The sequence below is a fragment of the Papio anubis genome, chromosome 5 (assembly GCF_008728515.1).
Source record: "Papio anubis isolate 15944 chromosome 5, Panubis1.0, whole genome shotgun sequence".
Classification (NCBI taxonomy): domain Eukaryota; kingdom Metazoa; phylum Chordata; class Mammalia; order Primates; family Cercopithecidae; genus Papio; species Papio anubis.
Window position 1 is genome coordinate 89068713 of NC_044980.1, and position 21380 is coordinate 89090092.

At 37.8% G+C, this 21380-nt stretch overlaps 1 long non-coding RNA gene across 1 annotated transcript in view; it reads left to right on the forward strand.

Annotated features, from left to right (window-relative positions):
• Window positions 1–21380, forward strand: part of LOC110743503 — a 36634-nt gene that overhangs the window by 4105 nt on the left and 11149 nt on the right. The window lies entirely within an intron of this gene.

The window sequence follows — 21380 nt, forward strand, 5'->3', positions numbered from 1 at the left end:
CTGGCTGGAGTGCAGTGGCTGGATCTCAGCTCACTGCAAGCTCCGCCTCCCGGGTTTACGCCATTCTCCCGCCTCAGCCTCCCAAGTAGCTGGGACTACAGGCGCTCGCCACCTCGCCCGGCTAGTTTTTTGTACTTTTTAGTAGAGACAGGGTTTCACCGTGTTAGCCAGGATGGTCTCGATCTCCTGACTTCGTGATCCGCCCGTCTCGGCCTCCCAAAGTGCTGGGATTACAGGCTTGAGCCACCGCGCCCGGCCCCATACAACTCTTTCTTCTTTTTTCTTCAACTTTCATTTTAAGTTCAAGGGTACTGTGCAGGATGTGCAGTTTTGTTATATAGGTAAATTTGTTCCACGGTGGTTTGCTGCACAGATCATCCCATCACCTAGGTATTAAGCCCAGCATTCATTAGCTGTTCTTCCTGATGCTCTCCCCCACATCACCCCAACAGGCCCCAGTGTGTGTCATTGCTGCCCATGTGTCCACGTGTTCTCATCATTCAGCTCCCACTTATAAGTGAGAACATGTGACGTTTGGTTTTCTCTTCCTGTGTTAGTTTGCTGAGGGTAATGGCTTCCAAATCCATCTATGTCCCTGCAAAGGACATGATCTCATTCTTTTTTTATGGCTGAATAGTATTCCATGGTGTATATGTACCACATTTTCTTTATCCATTCTGTCGTTGATGGCCTTTTAGGTTGATTCCATGCCTTTGCTATTGTGAATAGTGTTGCAGTGAACATATGCATGCATGTGTCTTTATAACAGAATGATATATATTCTTTTGGATATATACCCAGTAATGGGATTGCTAGGTCAAATGATATTTCTGCCTTTGGGTTTTTGAGGAATCACCACACTGTCTTCCACAATAGCTGAATTAATTTACACCTCCACCAACAGCGTAACAGCATTCCTTTTTCTTCACAACCTCACCAGCATCTGTTGTTTTTTGACTTTTTAATAATCGCCATGCTGACTGGCATGAGATAGTATCTCACTGTGGTTTGATTTGTATTTCTCTATCAGTGATGTTGAGCTTTTTCCATATTATTATTGGCTACATGTATGTCTGCTTTTGAGAAGTTTCTGTTCATGTCCTTTGCTCACTTTTTTTTTTTTTTTTTTTTTGAGATGGAGTCTCGCTCTGTCACCCAGGCTGGAGTGCAGTGGCTTGATCTCAGCTCACTGCAAGCTCCGCCTCCCGGGTTCACGCCATTATCCTGCCTCAGCCTCCCCAGTAGCTGGGACTATAGGCGCCCGCCACCACACCCGGCTAATTTTTTTATATTTTTAGTAGAGATGGGGTTTCACTGTGTTAGCCAGGATGGTCTCGATCTCCTGACCTCGTGATCCGCCCGTCTCGGCCTCCCAAAGTGCTGGGATTACAGGCATGAGCCACCGCGCCCGGCCTACCTTTGCTCACTTTTTAATGGGGTTGTTTCTTTCTTGTAAATTTGTTTAAGTTCCTTGTAGACTCTGGATATTAGACCTTTGTTAGAGGAATACATTGCAAAAATTTTATCTTATTCTGTAGGTTGTCTGTTCACTCTGATGATAGTTTATTTTGCTGTGCAGAAGCTCTTTAGTTTACTTGTATCCCATTTGTCAATTTTTGCTTTTGTTTCAATTGCTTTTGGTGTTTTGTTACGAAATCTTTGTCCATGCCTGAATGATATTGCCTAGATTTTCTTCAACGGTTATTATAGTTTGGGTTTTACATTGAAGTCTTTAATTCATCTTGAGTTAATTTTTGTATATGGCATAAGAAAGGGGCCCAGTTTCAATTTTCTGCATATGGCTAGCCAGCACTCTTAGCACCATTTATTAAATAGGGAATCCTTTCTCCATTGCGTGTTTCTGTCAAGCTTGTTGAACATCACATGGTTGTAGGTGTGTGGTCTTATTTCTGAGTTCTCTATTCTGTTCAATTGGTCTATGTGTCTGTTCTTGTACCAGGCCCATGCTGTTTTGGTTACTGCACCCTTGTAGTATAGTTTGAAGTTGGGTAGCATGATTCCTCCAGATTTGTTCTTTTTGCTTAGGATTGTCTTGGCTATTTGGACTCTTTTTCAGTTCCATATAAATTTTTAATTTTTTTCTAGTTCTGTGAAGAATGCTAATGGTAGTTTAAAGGGAATTTTATTGAATATATAAATTACTTGAAGCAGTATGGCCATTTTCAACATATTGATTCCTCCTATTCATGAGCATGAAATGTTTCTTCATTTGTTTATGTCCTCTCTGGTTTCTTTGCGCAATGGTTTATAGTTATCCTTTAAAAGGTCCTTCACTTTCCATGTTAGCTGTATTCATAGACATTTTATTCCTTTTGTAGCAATTGTGAATGGGAGTTCATTCATGATTTGGCTTTCTGCTTGCCTGTTGTTGGTGTATAGGAATGTTAGTGATTTTTGCACACTGACTTTATATTCTGAGATTTTGAAGTTGCTTATCAGCTTAAGAAGCTTTTAGGCTGAGACAATGGAGTTTTCTAGATATAGGATCATGTCATCTGCAAACAAAGATAATTTGACTTCCTCTCTTCCTATTTGAATACCCCTCATTTCTTTCTCTTGCCTGATTGTCCTGGCCAGAACTTCCAATACTGTGTAGGATAGGAGTGGTGAGAGAGGGCATCCTTGTCTTGTGCCAGTTTTCAAGGGGAATGCTTCCAGTTTTTGCACATTCAGTATGATATTGGCTGTGGGTTTGTCATATATGGCTCATTATTTTGAGGTATGTTCCTTCAATACCTACTTTATTGAGAGTTTTTAACATGAAGAGATGTTGAATTTTATCAAAAGCTTTTTCTGCATCTATTGAGATAATTATGTGGTTTTTGACTTTAGTTCCGTTTATATGATGAGTCACATTTATTGATTCGTGTTTGTTTTGAACCAATCTTGCATCCTGAGGACGAAGCCTACTTGATCATGGTTGATAAGCTTTTTGATGTGCTGTTACATTTGGTTTGCCAGTATTTTGGTGAGGATTTTTGCATTGATGTTCATCAAGGATATTGGCCTGAAGCTTTCTTTTTTTGTTGTATCTCTGCCATGTTTTGGTATCAGGATGGTGCTGGCTTTATAGAATGAGTTAGGGAGGAGTCCCTCCTTTTCAATTATTTGGAATAGTATCAGTAGAAGTGGTACCAGCTCTTATTTGTACATCTGGTAGAATTCAGCTGTGAATCCATCTGGTCCTGGGCTTCGTTTGGTTGATAGGATATTTATTACCACCTCAATTTCAGAACTCGTTATTGCTCTGTTCAGGGACTCAATTTCTTCCTGTTTCAGTCTTGGGAAGCTGTGTGTGTCCAGGAATTTATTCATTTCTTCTAGATTTTCTAGTTTATGTGCATAGAAATGCTTATAGTATTTTCTAATAGTTCTTTGTATTTCTTTGGGATCAGTGATAATATCCCCCTTAACATTTCTTGTTGTGTTTATTTGATTGTTCTCTCTTGTCTTCTTTATTAGTCTAGCTAGAAGTCTATTCTATTAATTTTTTTTTTTTTAAAGCTCTGGATTTGTTGATTTTTGAAGGGTTTTTCGTGTCTCTGTCTCCTTCGGTTCAACTCTGATCTTGGTTATTATCTTCTATAGCTTTGGGGTTTGTTTTCTCTTGGTTGTCTAGTTCTTTTAGTTGTGATGTTAGGTTGTTAACTTGAGATCTTTCTAGCTTTTTGATGTGGGCATTTAGTGCGATAAATTTTCCTCTTAATACTGCTTTAGCTGTGTCCCTGGGATTCCAGTACATTGTCTCTTTGGTGTCATTAGTTTCAAAGAACTTCTTGTTTTCTACCTTAATATCATTGTTTACCCAAGAGTCATTCAGTAGCAGGAACAACCCTCTCTGGCTCAGTGGTTTGTAAGCTCCCTGAGAGAAGGACTGTGACTTATCTTTGTATTTCCCCTAGTGCCTTGCACAAAGTGGGCACTCAGAAATTTTTGTTGAAGTAAAAATTTGTTGAAGCAAAAACAACTACCTAAGTGTTATGTTTTAGCTCTTCAAGTCCCAGTGAGAGAATAGAGCTTTCTTGACTGACTGTGGTGATGGTAGAATGACTACCTGTGAGCAGTACCATCTTTACTGAGCTGTGGGAATCTTAGCAGCTTAGTTAAGCTGAGAACAAATACTTGCCTAGGATTCTGGGAGGGGACTTCACATGCCTTTGTAGTTACCCAAGGGATGGCATCACCTTTGGTCAGCCCACTCAGTGAGCCACTCACCCACCTGGGACTGCCATATTCTCCCACAAAACCTGGCTATGGGTCCTATTATTTCATTTCATCATTCATTACTTGCTATCTATATAGGTCTAAGCCTTTATATTACACAAAATGATGCTAACCTGAAGAGAGATTGAGACACTAAATACAAAACCATCTATAGAAAGATTATATTATAGGAAGATTATAGACAGATTATCTTTAAAAATATTTAGTAGAATATACTGTTTTCTGTCCTTTTTGCAAATCTCATTCTTCTGAGTTAAAATTATTTTTAATTTTTTCAAATGGATCTTTCCATAAATTTGGTAATATGTTTTTATTGTTATTTCTTGATTAGTCTGCTTTAAATATGATTGATGATTTTCTTCTCTAAATGTTGTGGATTTAACCTGTTGAAACACTACTCAACTTTTTTCCCATTCCTTCTCCCAATGTTTGATATTATGTTATTAATTTTAGTTTTTCTTTGTTTTTGGTTGTGACTTTTTCTATGTCTGTGATAACTGTATATCCCATTTCTTGTTTCCTCAACTTTAGATACATCTGTTGAGTGAATACCGTGTAAGATGGTAATAATAAAACCTGTAATAATAAAACCTGTATCTTTTCCTCCCCCCTTTAATATCCACTAGCTATACCTTTTCTTTCACATTTTACATTTTATTCTGAAAATGTTATTAAATTTTCTGTAATTGATTTTTAAAGCCAATGAAGTTTGTTTTTTACTTTCAGAGCTGTATAAGTATTGAGTACTGTGGAGTTGAATAAAGTTCTAGATTACACTTTATAACGTTGATAAACAGTGTGTTTATCATCAAAGTCAAATACGTTGTCTTTTATTACAGTTCTTAAAAGGTGTATCACATTTTGATTGCTTCATGTTTAGAACTTATGTTTTTATACACTAAATTTTAATTGTAGATTTTAATTGCCGTTTCTTTCTCTTGTTGAGAGAAGAAACATAGCTTCTTCACACTATCACTGAAATGTTTCAGATTTGTGCTCATTTTCTCAGTTAAAGACTCAGTATGTTTTATCAACAATCTTCTCAGAGCCTGCTGATTTTCTATTTTAATTTGAATGTTGCTTCTATGTCTGCTCTGAACCATTACCCTGGGATTTCTTTTTATTTTCTTTTTGGATTTGTTCCACTGTTTGCTATATCCCACATCTTCATCTTTCTTGGTTTTCGCCTTTACTTTGTTGAAGTATGTTTGCAAGTAATTTCATCAGAGAGGATTTTGTGAGGAGGAGGGCTAGGTGGATAATGGTCCTTTTTCTTTGTTCCTGAAAATGATTTTGCTTGTCCTCACATTTGATTGTTATTTGGCTGGGGATATACTTCCTGGTTCAAAATCCTTTCCCCTCAGAGCACTGATGATATTGCTCCAGTGCCCTCTTGTCTTTATTCCTCAATACATGTCTAAATATCAGTTCCTTTAAATTCATCCTGTTGAGCAAATATTCAGTGGCCTTTTCAATTTGATAGCTTATGTCTTCCTTTAGCTTTGAGACATTTTCTTCCTTTTTTCAAAAAAGTAATTTACTTTCCTCTATTTTCTCTGTTTGCTTTCTGGGACCCCAATTGGTTGAGCATTGAACTTTGTGGATTGATATTTTATGACTCTTATCTTCTCTGTCATCTGTTTCATCTTTTTGTGTTTCCATTCCATGTTCTGAGACACTTTTTATTTTACTGCTTTTCTGTAAAATTTTTATTTTTGCATCGGAAAAAAACTTTTAACAGCTACATTTTGTTGTGCTCTATCACATTTTTATAGATTCATGTTTTTGTTTTTAACATTATTTGAAAACTCACAAGGAGTCAAATTAGAATTCTTTTTAAAGTTTCCTCCCATTCTTGCATGTTTACTATATTCTCCTGGGTCAACTGCTCTTGTTTTTATCTTGATCTTTCTCTTTAATGCTACTGGTATTCCTCATATGTCTGGTAGTCCTTGCTTATCAGTTCTTGTTTTAGAATAAATGTTTAGATTGATCATTCCAAGTTGGGGGTATCATTTTTCTTGGCTGCTTCATAGGCAGTTTTTTTCTCCAGGTTGCTCTGCCCTGAATTGAAGATTCTTTGTATGCAGGAAGGACTTAGTATGCAGGATTTGCACTGGGGGATTGAGGGGCGGCCAGGATGGGGCTGGGGAACCAGGGCTCTCACTAGTAGCCTGTACTTTTTTCAGGCTGCTCATTGAGTATCTTTAGGTGCCTGCGCTGGTTTTATCCTGCAAAGTGAATGCTGGGCTTCCTTTTATTCTGCATCAGAAGTCCTGGGGTGTGTTGAGTGTGTGTGAGTGGGGAAGGCAGATCAGAAAGTGTAGGTTCTTTAATGAAGGACATTCAGTGACACCCTGTCTTCACTCTCCCCGACTCTCCCTGGCCCCTCTGTGCCAAGAACCTTCCACAGAGTTCCCACTGGGGAATTAGGCACCATCTTTGCTGTGACCCCTTCTGCTGTCTCTGCTGCAGCCTCCCATACTCCATTTCACATGTCCGCAGGATTCTATCTGCATTCTGTTCCTTGGTATTTGTTGATTCATCTCTCTTCTTCTTTTTGCTGTTAAGACCTCATTCCCCTTTGAATTTCTTTATTGTCTTTTTGTGGCAACCTGTGTCCTCAGCTCACCATCTTTTAAAATTTATTTTTGGCAGTGTAATCCTTCACAGGTTTATTGTTTTAATTCTTAATTTTTAAATAATTTCAACTCTTTTTTAGATTCAGGAGTTACATGTGCAGGTTTGTTATGTGAGTATATCGCATGATGCCGAGGTTTGGGTACAGATGATCCTATCACCCAGGTACTGAGCTTGGTATCTAGTAGTTTTTCAACCCTTGTCCCTTCCTTGTCTCTTCCTTCCTCTCTCATCTAGCAGTCCCCAGTATCTATTGTTGCCATCTTTATGTCAATGAGTACCCAACATTGAGCTCCCACGTATAAATGACAATATGTGGTATTTGGTTTTCCGTTCCTGTATTAATTCACTTAGGATAATGGCCTCTAGCTGCAACCATGTTGTGCAAATGATATGATTTCATTCTTTTTATATGACTGAACAGTAGTCCATGGAGCTCACCATCTTGAACTGGAACTCCTTTCCCATACTTGTGCTGTGGGATGCTGGCTCCCAGTTTGCTGAGTGCTTTAGCAAGTGCTGAAGGAAATGATTTTTGGCAAAGAAGAATGGTACTCTACAAGACTGTAAGAAATTGTACCTTCTGTATCTCAGCATAAGCAGAAAAACTACCATGGCCTGAGGCACTTTTGACTGTATGTCCCAATATTAACAGACACTTGAGGTTACTTATATGCCAGGCATTGTTCTAAGTACTTTACATATATTAATTCATTCAGTCCTAACAATAACAGTAAAAGGAAAGTCCTATAATTGTCCCCATTTTACAGTTGAGTAAAAACATAAGTGACTTGCCTAAAAGGTTACATGACTCCATAAGTAAAATAGCAAGATTCAGATTTCATCTCCAGAGACTTAGCTTTTAGCCTCTCTGCTACATTGCCTCCCATAATTATGTCATTAGAAAATAAACTGTGAGGATATAATAAAGAGGGAGTATCAAATAATAGCTGAGACGGAGTCTCGCTCTGTCGACAGGCTCATTGCAACCTCTGCCTCCCAGGTTCAAGTGATTCTCCTGCCTCAGTCTCCTGAGTAGCTGGGACTACAGGTGCATGCCACCACACCCAGCTAATTTTTGTATTTTTAGTAGAGACGGGGTTTCACCATTTTGGCCAGGATGGTCTCAATCTCTTGACCTCATGATCTGCCCACCTCGGCCTCCCAAAGTGCTGGGGTTACAGGTGTGTGCCACTGGGCCCAGCCAGCTGATGGAATAAAAAAAAAAAAAAGATATTTTAAGAAAAGCCAAAAAAATGTAATTTCATGGTGACAAGAACAGCTGAATTATGAAATTCTGACTACATAATTAAAAATATTTTCAATGGAACAAAAAATGGGAAAGTGGGTAAAGAACCCAGCATATTTTTGCTACAAGTTGTCTGATAAGGCTGGAGGGCCTTTACATAAATTATAGATGAGAAAACATATAACTAAGGAGAATATAAGGGAATAGAATGAGAATTTCAAAAGAGTTAAAGTCAAGGATTAGCTGAGGCTCACAAAAACCACTAGAGACACCAGCAGCAATTTTTATAGCTATTTTCAGAACAATAGATAGATGAAAATTATAGGTCCAATGCTTGAGAATGATGGTATCATGTGAAAAGAAAACATTGCACTTCTGCTTTTCCTGTCTATACCAAGAATGATTGTTAAGCTGACAACATGGAAAGATTAATGCATTAAGATGTCATTACAGCCATGATAAGAGAAGGTTAACAATAAGTTAAATATTTTAGATGAATTCAAACTTCTAGGCCCAGACAAATCACATTTTAGGAATAAACAATCTCATTGGGATGAACATAGAACTGTCATATCCTTTTAAGAAATTTTATAGAACGGGAAAAATTCAAAAGAATGGAGAAAGGTACATATGACCCCCAATTTTCTTTTTCTTTTCTTTTTTTTTTTTTGAGATGGAGTCTTGCATTGTTGCCCAGGCTGGAGTGCAGTGGCATGATCTTGGCTCACTGCAAGCTCCGCCTCCTGGGTTTATGCTATTCTCCTACCTCAGCCTCCCAAGTAGCTGGGACTGCAGGCTCCCGCCACCACACCCAGCTAATTTTTTGTATTTTTTAGTAGAGATGCGGTTTTACCGTGTTGGCCAGGATGGTCTTGCTCTCCTGACCTCGTGATCCTCCCACCTCGGCCTCCCACAGTGCTGGGATTAACAGGTGTGAGCCACCGCGCCTGGCCATATGACCCCAATTTTCAAAAGGAAGGATATGATAGGTTGCATTAAATGCTTAAAATATTTGCTACTTTTTTCTGCAGGCACCTTTCAGTGTGGCCTCTTTGTATGAGATGATTATACTTCCTACCCCATCAATGTCAGACTTGGTCATGTGTCTTGCTGGGGCCAATGGAATGTGAGGAGTGACAGTCCAAGCAAGAGCTACTTCCAAACAAAACCCTTAAGAACCACTGTGTTTCTGCCATCTCTCTTCTTCCTCTGCCACAAGACCAGTGGCATATTCCAGATAGGGGCTACTTCCTCAGCCTGGGGTCTGGAATGAATATGACATCAATTAGAGCAGCACAATGGATATAAATCACAATGAGAAATACATGTTTGTCATAAGCCCCTGAGACTTTTAGGGCTGTTTATTAACATAGCACATTGTAGCCTATTGTAACTCTTATAGGAGGTAAATAGTAGATAAATTACTAACTAGTAATCTTAATGTTGATTTCCAGTAAATAAAAATTAATATGTGTTTAATTAGAAAATTTGAGAGCTTGTGGAAAAATTTTTATTGTCAATATAGTCTAAGCATATGTCAAAGTACCATTTTTCCTTTCCCTTTTTTTTTTTTGTTTCTGATAGCATTCTTAGAGGTCTGCGGAATGTTACAGATGCAGTGAAGTGTGTTTTAAATGATGTATTTGAAAAAAATGCTCCATATTATCTTTTTATGTAAATTAATGTATATTTACTATGATATCATGCAGTATTTATTGTGATCATTTGTATTACATCCTGCTGGGAACTGTAGAGATTTTAAATACAATACGGATGAGAATATAGGTAGGGGATTTCATAGCTGGATGAACAAGATACTGAGAGAGAAAACTTTAGGAAATAATCCTTTTGTTTTAACCTGTTGAAAAATACATTATCAATTATTTGAATGGCAGCACTGATGTTATATTTTTCGAGTTTACATATGATCCGTTACATAAGATACTCTCTGGAAAAGAGATTCAATGTGTTGTATGGCAAAATTCAAAATGACTATGATCTCTCGAAAAGATACTAAAATCAATTTGATATAATTTGTAACTTGAGGTTGTATAACTTGAATAAATGTGTAACTTGATGTTGTATTTTTAAATAACAGTGGGATTGGAAGAAGGAGATCTGCTTGTTGGAATTCAGGTGAAGCTAGATCATTTGGATTGGTCCAAACATCAAAATAACATCAGCATGCTGTTGCTTCTGTAAAAGTGAAAGTGATCTTAAGCTATATTAATAGATGTTTGCATCCAGATGAAGGGATTGTTATGTATTATTATCTATTAGTATTATGTCCAGTTCTGGATACTACTTTTTAACAGAAATATCGATAAAACCCAAGGGTGTTGGAGACAACTTATTGGAGTCATTAATTTTTTAGGCAGAAAGAGGAAAAGTAGAGTTGAGCAGGTTGACCAATCATATCAAAGCCTAAAGCAAAGGACACCTGGCCCAAGAAGAGAAAGACTAAAAGAGGAGCAGAGGATAAGAATTGCAGATATGCCCATACCTAAAAGAAAGCATGCTAAACATTTATAGATCGAGATCTCCTTGGCTGCTTGAATACACCTGACTAGATTCCTGCTCTTTGAACCCTGTTCCCTGATGACATTAAGTTATACATACATAGAAGAGACACACTGAGTAAATGCACATCAGGAAAGTACTTTCCAAACCTGCATAATCATTGGAATCATTGAGGAGCTTTTAAAAATGCAGATGCTGAGACTCACCTCAGACCTACTGAACCATCATTTCTGGTGATGGGCGCTGGGAATCTGCATATTCTTAAAACAGGCGATTTTAATGATTTAAGATTCTAATAATTTGCGAGCCACGGTATCTTATGATGTGATGGGTGTTGAAGAAGCAAAGGTAGAATTAGAGAACATTGGAATATCAGTGAAGGAAACACAGCTAGGGCACTGGTTCCCAGATTTCAGTCTTCAAGGATAAGTACAATTCTAAAAGAAATAGAAGTTCATCAACATAGGATTGCTGATTTTTTATTATAACAAACCTAGCAAACTATCTTTTATCCTTATAGTTTCATTTTTTTAAAATTAAATTTAAAAAGGGACTGGAGCAGGACATGATATAGAAAGCACAGTCTTTTAGATTGAATAAACTTAGCCATATTATTCTTATTTATTATTCTCATTTCACCATGGACTGGTGACAATTTCCTCACATTGTGGCATCATTTGGCATATCAGCATTTGAGGGCTACGGTGTTGGGTACATGCTGCTCCATTACTGTGCAGGGCCAAGTGGCCCATAAACTGGTTTAGGGACCTAGTTCTGGTAATGGTGGAGAGGAAAGCCTTAGAAAGAGTGCATGGATAGTGCAGTAAGATACAGACATACTTTGGATGATAAAAGATTTGTGAGCAATTGTGGAAACCAATTGTTTAGCTGTAGAGGAAAAGACTTGTGGGGAACCTGAACGCTATATTAAGACATGAAAGGCTTTCATACATAATAATCCTTGTTATGCCAGAGGGCAGAACTAGACCTATTCGAAGAAGTTGCTGGCAGACCCATTTCAGTTTAATATAAGCAAAAGCTTTCGACAATCAGATTTTTCCAATAAAGGTTAACAAACTAGACAGAGATGTGATTACCCTCCTCTGGAAGAGCCCAACGCACTTCTGAGTCACAATTCTTTGGGAATGCAGATGAAGGGATTCTGGAGTGAGTTGGAGGTTGGAATAAAATCACTGTTTTCTAACCTTGGCAAGGCTTAATAAGACTTTGGAAGCCTTTTAAACGAATACTGATTCCTGAACCTCAGATCTGTAGGAACAGAATCTCCATGGACAGGGCTGAGGAATCTGTTTGTCCAGTGAGCTACCAGGAAATTCTGTTAAGCTGTCTGCAGCCTTGGAAAACAGACAAAGTGAACTGCAAAATCTTGAGGTATCTGTGATGACAGATTCTATAAAATTCTTATAGAGATAGCAATTTGTATGGCATCAATATTTGAATATCTACTCAATATAACATTTTATTATTGGTTACTTACAAGTTATGTTTGAAACAACCGGTTATCTGAACATCAACACAAATCGAAAGCATTTGATTGTTGTGAAGCAAGGTTTACTTTGAGCTTATCTCATAGAAGAATTAGCCCCACATAATGAAAAGGAGTCATGACTGAATTATTAAATAGGGATGTGCAAATTGCTAAACGTATAACATGTTCGTGCCAAAATTTTCTATTTACAAGATCAGCAACTCATTCTTTCCAGTCTCAAATCACATATTAGTTTAATATGGCATTAAATACAGGTTTATTCCCATGAAAGATCATTTTTATTGGGTCCTTTGTTATTTTGAAATAATTTTTCATTTTCATGAATTTTCATTCTGTTACATTCAATAGTTAGAGTGACTATTCTAGTAATCGAACAGGGCAGAATGGAAGCATAGCCCCATGTTCCTCTGATAGACTGGTTTTCAGAGTCTGCAGTTTTGAACTGGACAGTTATCTCTAATTAAAGTTTCTGACCCAAACTCTGTGTAGTTTGTCTGAAAGGTTTTCTACCATTAATGGAAGGCTGGGATCTGAATTACAGGCATAAGGAACTAGACAGAAGCCATCAATCTACTGAATATCTATATCATTGCTTAACATTTTTTGAATTTCTAACTGCAGAGAAAAATTTTCCTAATACCCTTTCAGCCATTCAACCTTTTTGAAGTATATTCTCATAAACACATTTTTCTTTTCTTCTTTTTGCATCTGGGTTCTGTTTGCTTGTTATTTACTTATTCAACAGATACCTAATGGGAGCTTACTTTATGCCAGGCACAAAATACTAAGTGCTGAGTAAATAAGATCCCTGATCTCATGTATGTTCTAATAAGGGGAAAATGATAATAAACTTGCAGATAAATACATAAGAATTTTAGTTAGTGACAGATTATTGAGGGAGGCTTTTATAGATGGGGTGGTTTGAAAAAGGTAGTAATACTTGAGCCAGGACTTGAGCACTGTAAGCAGCTGTGAGGAAGAAATAGCCAGTGCAAAGGCCCTGAGACAGGAACCAGCAGGAGAATGAAAGGCCAGTGTAGCACTGTTACAATAAAAAAGTGGGGATACAAGATGAGGTCAAAAAGAAGGCAAGGGCCAGATAATGCAGGGTGCTATAGGTCTTGGTAGAAATTTGAATTTCTTCTAAATGTGATATATCTAATCAGGGAGCGAAATACCTTTTTATCTTATAAAAACAACTCAGGCTCTGTGTAGGGAATCGAGCATGGTCAGGTAAGAGTGGAATGGGGAAGAGCAGCTGGCAGGCTGTTGCATTAGTTCAGTCTAGGGATGATGACTGCTTGTTAGAGTAATGCTTTTGACTGGAGGAATGATATGAAAATCATGAATATGCTTCTTTTAATACACATTCTCAATTAAGAAGGCCACAACTATGACTCTTACAAAATGATTCTTGAACTTGTATTTTTCAGTCTTTATATTCACACGTTCAGCACTTTCATTAGTTTCATTTCTCTCTGCTGTTAGGCCGCTGCCTCCTTCAGCTGAGAACCACTGGGTTAGGTGGTAGGTGGGGGCAACTTACTCTTTATCAGGCTAAAGGCCTCTGTCCCAGTTCAAATCCAGAGACCCACCCTTGCTTGTTTCTGCCATTCCCTTCTTTTTTCCACGGCCTTCTCTTTCCCAGTTTCTCCTGCTTAATTTTCTGTCCCAAGTGGAACACAAGCTTCCAAATTCTCCCCTACTCTGCTGTCTACTCTGAAAAACACCCAGATGTCAGTTTTCGTGCTGCTTTTCTGAGGGGTTTATTTTTGTTACGGAGGAATACAGAGATGAATACAAATTTTAAAAACTCTAGAAAACTCCTCAAGTTATTTTATCCGAGGACGGGAAAGTGGGGAAGTCACTTCTCCTTTTCATTAAAACTTAAGTACAGTTGGAAGGGGTTGGACAGATTTTCAACACTTCTTTTTTAAAAGGGAAGTCATATGTTGACATGACTATTGACAAGAATATAATAAAACCTAACATTTACTGAGCCATTGCTATGTGCCAAGCATTGTTGTAGGTGTCTTCAAACTGAGGCATGTCCTATTGCTACCCCCTTCACAGATGAGAAAACTGAGGCACAGGGACATTAAGTAATTGGCTCCAGGCGAGGGGCCAACCGAGACATTTTTTGTTGTGTATGACAGAGTCTCCCTCTGTCACCTGGCTAGAGTACCCTGCAGCCTCAACCTTCTGGGCTCAAGTGATCCTCCCATCTCAGCCCCTCAAGTAGCTGGGACCACAGGTGTGCACCACCACACTTGGCTAATTTTTGTATTTTTTGTAGAGATGGGGTCTCACTATATTGCCCAGGCTGGTGTCAAACTCCCGAGCTTGAGCTATCAACCTGCCTTGGCTTCCCAATGTGTTGTGATTGTAGGCGTGAATCACGGCGCCAGCCCAACCTAGAATTTACACAGGTTTTTCCCTTCTCTAGTGAATGCTGCCTCTCCAGGTGAGATGACTTGGCAATCTGTAGAGAAGGCAGCCCTTGCAGAGATGGGCTGATGAGGAACTGGTCACACGTCCTGCCTCCCGGACCCTCCTCCTGTCTCTATCCCCTCCATGCTCAATCTGGTTTTACCTCTGGACCTCATTTTCAGCTCCACTTTGGCTTAGTGTACCTCTCACTTAGGCCATTTTTAAAAGTATTGAAAGTATCTCTATAAGTAAATAGTTGCAAAAATTAAAAGAAATATGCCCTTTCCCTTTGCCCCTCCCTTTGTCAGTGAATTTCTGACTTGGGCAGTCTCACACTTATTTGCTTTAATAGCTGCCGTCTGCTTCTGTGTGGATACTCACATTGTTTCTGAAGTGAGGACCAGGAAAGCAGCACTCACTAAGCCGCAGGGAGACAAGACTTTCCTCCACGTGGCTCTCCTCCCCCTCGTGTGCTGGGCACATTCATTTATCAGGCTGTCCTCACAGGTATCCTCTTGGTCACAGCAGGCTCCAGGAGATTACTTGTCTCGCTACTGAATTTTCTTTATATGATTTTTTTCTAAGTATGTATGAAATTATAGTCTTGAACTTTCCTTTTTCATACACAAACTAATCATTATGAAGCCCAATAATGATCCCTGAGGGAAAAACCACATGGAGCAAAAGGGCTCAGACGTGGAGGGAGGGTGTTTGACAAGACATCGTTCCCGGACCTGTGGATACAATTCTCTCCAGGGGTCAGTAAACTACATTTTTATGACTTGAATTTGTTTTTCAGGATATTACATCATAGTTTCCCCAAAGCACAATTGTGTGCTGTCATGTCCATTTTGCATGTTCCATATCATTCCTAGACTTAAAATTGTAAGCTTTGAGCATCATGTCTTACTGGTCTTATGACTTAAACACAGAATAGGTGAAGGTTTAAAGGAAAATCAGATAATACTCCATGAGCCAAAGGGACTGGTTTTCTGTAATCTCTTTGATAAAAACCCTTGACATTTTCTTCTCATGGGTTACGTGACTATAGGGTGGTCAACTTGATTATTTTCCCTTAAGTATAATAAAAGAGTGTGCAGGAGCGATTCTCTTTAAATTTGAGATTTAAGTATGATTTCTCTCTCACAAGATAGAAGATGGATATACCTCATCATTTCATTTTTGAGAAAGAAAGACTTTGGTGTTCATTGTTTAAGTTAAGCAGTCCTGTTCTTGGGCCAAGAACAAGAAAAAAGAACAAAGGAAAGGACTGGAAACATTTACTTCTCAGAAAAGGATGAGAGATCTTACTTTCTGTCTTCCAGTAAAAATCTGTCCTTCAGAAAGATTCAAGTATTCCTTCACACTAAAGTGAAAGTGACTGAACACAGCTTATAACATGATTTCTCCAAAAGAATTTGTAGGTTTACATAGACCAAATCTTTAGGTGAAGAAGAGGAATCTCCCAATTCTTGATGTATTTTTTTGGTCTGTTTGCTTCTATTTAAAATACATAATGAATTTTGTTCCAGAAAAAAAATAATAAGGCCACATATTACACAATAAGAAAATAAATTTAAAACTATGTAATTGAGAACATTAGGATGACTTTAAATATTCAGAGTTTTGGTTTTCAGAGAAAAGGGGAAATAACTGTATTTTGTTGCTGTTAGAAAACTCTTATTTTACCTTGAAATCTTAGCGGAGCAGGAATGGGATGGGGTCACTAACTCCACCTACAGCAGATAATTTTATGGTGAAAAATATTTTTCTCTTTCAACTTGTTTGAGCATTTAGTACAGTTTACTATTCCAACTTTGGTTCTTTGGTAGCCTTCTCTTTGGCTACTTATTAACCTCCCTTTAAAGTACAACTTAATCAGTCTAGAATGGTACAAAGTTCAGTTACTGTTACTATTGTTCTTGATAATGATAATAAATAAGGCCACTGTATAACTTGAAATGCCTTCTAGAACATAATATTTGTAGATAAAACAGCTAGCCTAGGGGGCACCGGCTCTGAACACCAGCTTTCTCAGAGGTAACCCTGCAGTCACAGGACAAAGCTGCCCATGTGAATGGATGTTTGCATGATACCTGTACCCCAAATCGTCCATGTGCTTCACTCCCATCTTCCACCTTCTCCTTTCTCTATTATTATCCTTATAAGGACAGGATGTCAAAGGAGATCAAATATTTCCCCAGGGGAATCCAGAAGGAAGAAAGCAGTAGATGTCCTCCTCTCTACAGATACGTCTATTTTGAAATTCACTGAAGGTGATAATTGCTCAGAATCCAGAATTCAAACTGAAAAAGGGGGAAGTCAGATTTTCCCCATTTGGAGTAGTAGAAAAAGTTACCCTAGAAAACTAGAGTAAGTTTCTAGATGCTATGTCTGTCAACCAGAAAGAGATTGTGTCCCTTACTTGCCTTCCCAGAACCTAGAGCAGTACCTGGAACATCGCATGTGTTCAATAAACAGATAGTCAGTGTAATGAGAGCTCTAAGGTACTTTTTAGATACAGGATATCCTTCAATTCCTACCTGTTGATTGATTGAACACAAATAAGCTCCTGCTCCTTATATACTGTGTTGATCAAGGATGCTCAACTCTGGAATCTAATTGCCTGCATTCAAAACATATCTTCCTCACTTACTAGCTGTATAATATGGGGAAATTGCTTAGTCCTCTGTGGCTTAGTTTCCTCAACTGTAAAGGGGTTGTTAGGAGAAGTAAATGACATATTAAATGCTTAGCACAGCACTAGACCCCCTCAACCTAATAAATGTTGGCCGCAGCCACAGTATGTTAGCCCCAGCTTAAGTCTGATCTACTATAAAACTATCAAGGAAAGTTCTTTTTGAATAGAAATAATAGGAACTTAAAGGAGTTAAACACAGATTCACATCTACTTGTGGCTTTTCAAGTCATGTAATAATAAAAGAGCACTGAAAAGGACTGCTTTCCAGAGAAAAGTAGGCAGATATCCAAAGTATTTTTGAGTCAGGAATAAACGTTCATGAATTAGTCTCTTCAAAGAGATGTTTAGAATTATCTGCAATAAAATGATTAATTTTCCTAATATAATAAAAAATAAAAATACTTTTAAAAGCTTTAAATATGAGATTTTACTTTGAAGTTATTTTTCTTTAACAAACATGCCATTCAGTCAACAACTATTTATTTAGCAACTATATGCTAAGTGCTGTGTTTGGTGCCAGTGCAGGAAAACGAAAAAGGAATAGAGCCTGTTTCTAATGAGTTTAGAGAATAAATATTTAGCTAAATAGTACTCTCCAAAATAGGTATCCTGAGATCCTCCACATTAATTCCAATATTGCTGCTGTTGCTCGACACTTTCAAACAACTCTTGGGCAGTGTCTTCAGAGTCAACTCAGGAGCCACACAGAAACAGCAATGCCACTTTACTTTTTGAAAGGACCAATATTCAGTGGATATTAAAAACCCATATTCTCCTTTGTTGGTTGGTAAATGCCACAGCTCAGAAACTCCAAAGTGTCCACTCATCCCCACTGCTACATTTTTCCCTGTGGGACCACCTAGAACATTTCAAACACCTCGTAATCCAGCTACTGTAGAGTTAATACATGGATCTGGGTTAAGGTCCTCCAGGTCCCTGCTCCAATACCACCAGTTCTGACTGCTCCGTGTTCGGCCTTAGCTATTGTTGAATATGTTGAATATTACCCCTAATATAAAGTGTCACAGTGCATCCCCCAATCTACTGTCCTGTCCACTTCTTTCTCCTTAATGTTCCTAGGGCCCCATCTTCTATGGTAGGTGGCTTGTAATTATTGATGAGACAAATCCAACTTCAAGGGGCAAAGTTTGGCTACCTTTTGAGATATTTGTTTAAAATAAGATGAAATAGCCTAAAGACAGTTCCAAAAGAGAGGTCCTAAAATTGTTCTGAGCAAAGGGAAATGTCATTGAAACTAGTCTAAGGTCTCCCCAGGCGACTACTTAGAGGGGATGACATTCATTTTGTATGTAAATGCTGGTGCTTTTATGAATACAACCAATGATATCAGGCCAATTACTTTACCTTGCATGTTAGATGAATGTCTAATTTTAGAAGAGTTGTATTTCAAAGTCACAAAATCTTCACTTAGGAGCATTCTTAAAACCTAATACATTTTTTTCCAGTTAATATGATATTAGTAACATACACGGGGTATGATAGGCATATTTATTCCAGGAGCATTTTGGAATTCCTAATACCTAGATATAAAAATGAAATAACAATGAATATTTTTTCCAGTGACATTATGGTTCAGAATTATTCAACGTTATATAAAATATGACACAATTATGGAGGAAAGAGTTTTTCTCATGGGGAATGTAAATTCAGAAGAGAGTTGTAATAGATCATACTTATTTTTAATAGGATGACTTGTATGAGAGGATTTATTTATTTTTGCTTTGTTGTAAGATGAAAAAACAAAAATACAAATTAGCAAAACAAAACAAAAATAGCTTTCTGAAGACAAAATTATTATTGATTGGTGGGACAGTTTTTGAAAGACGTGAATATCTGGTATTTATGCAAAAGACAGCATTAACTTTAGGTCACATTGGCTGGAAAGCTGATAAATGGTGCTTAACCGAAAGTTTTACTCATTCAGCTGCTAAATCAGTAGTATGAAAATTAGATCTTTTTCTGTAATGATAGTGAATCCAGTAGATAGCATTGATTCCTCCTATAATATTGACTATTGAACTGAGATGTATTTGTTGAATGAATGAGCACATAGTTGATCATAATTAAGAATTATATATCTTTTTGAATCCTTTCTTAGGACTTCATTTATTTTAAAGATGATAATTTTTATTGATTTTTCTTGCAAAAATAATTACAAGTTCATATAAAATTTTTACAACTGAGATAAGCAAAAAGATTACTCACAGTTCCCACCATCTATAAATAACCACCTTAGCATCTTTGTGTGTGTCTTGACATCTATTTTCTGTTTTATAGGTGTAGGTGTATATGTGACTGTGTTTGACTTACAAAAAATGATCACATTATGCACAACCTTTTCTTTTACATAATATATTGTGATCATCTTTCCACATATGCCCTTAAATAGTCTTGTACAGCATGATGTTTAGCAACTGCATTGTTTCACCAGTCTTCTGTTATTGGACATTTAGGTGGCTTTTAATCTTTTCACCATTATGGTGTAGAGACTTTTAGCTATTCCAAGAATTTTTTTTTTGCTTTTTTTGTAGAATTATTTCCTTGGACAGCTTAGTTAAGTCTGTGGATCCCTTCTCAGAATAATCTGTTATTTTTCATAAAAAATACAGGGTTACAAAGGACACAAATTATATCGAAAGGGTTACCAAAATATTTTTTTAAAATTTGTGACATACATGTTTATTTGTAAACATTTGATCTAGTGGCACATCTAATTTTAACTAGTGATGAGCATAAATGATTGTTGATATACCGGAAACAATTAAAATGCAATATAAAAGTAGTTGCTGTTCTACTTATTTCATTGTGATTTACTGCTTACATTAATAATAGAAGAAAATGCTAAATTTCAGTTAGGGGTTAATTAAAATAAATATATGCAATATTTTTTTCTGTCTAAACTCATGGATCACTTGATTTTATCCACAAACCCTCATAGCCACATACCTTAGAATAAGAACCTCTGTGAATATATCAGATGAACTTGGAAGTATTTAATAATAATAAGGGAGAAGTACTTATGTTCCCCAAAGATGGGCAACATGGACTTTTAAAAGATGGTACTAAACTTGGTGAAACTGATGGAGGTTGAGAAAGCATAATCTGTAACACAAATAGACCAGGCTGATGAGTAATGGTGGAAGAAACCTAGGAGGAGTTGTGGGAAGCTAATTATGAGTAGGGTTTTGAAGGAATGGAAAAACAGAGAAAAACCCTGCTATTTCAGGCTTCTAATGAAAAGACATTGTGTTATTGAAAAGGGGAGAGTGATCTTTTCTCTTAACTTAGTAAAACTCAAATGTCCCAGTCTCAACAACCAATGACTGCCATGTATTTTCTTATTTCCTCTTAATACCCAAATGATACGAACCCCAGTCTCACAGACCAGCCTGATTGTAGGAAACTGGCCCCTTCACTCATAGGTTCCATCTGCTTTCCAGCACCAAGCGGGTGCTGGTTTGAGTGTGTCCAAGATAGAGCAGCTGTTTCCTGATGTTTTATTTAGGCTTTCTATGAAGCTACCACACAGCTATCTCTGTTGTAATGACCTTTGTGAGGTCCCTACACTGATGCACAAAGATGATTTTACCATCTCTATGATTCTTGGGTAAGGAGGACAGGGGTTCTCTTTGTATACTTAGCCACTTTGTCCAGAGTGAAAACTAGGTCCTCTCCTAATTCCACACAGTAGAAACCAGGCTACAAGTTCCCACAAAACTTCGTGGAGCATGGGGTGTGGGCAGGGGTAGTGTTGGGAAGTACCACACAGAATAGATGACATCCAGGACATCCTCTAGCCCTGTCCGAGGGTTGCTAAAGGGACTGCTCACCCTCTCGCTCAGTCTGGGAGTGTTTAAATCCTCCCAGGAGGCCCATAGAAAGAAGTGAGTTTTCCTTCTCCAGTGAAAGTCCCCCTGCCCCTGCCCCCTGAATCTGTATATTTTCAGTTCAGGCTTCTCCTAGGATTGACAGTGGGAATACCATGTCGGGAAGACTCCAAGACTCCACCTGTGCCTATAGATGTTGGCCTAGGATCTTCAGGGCTACCCATAATTTGCATCAGA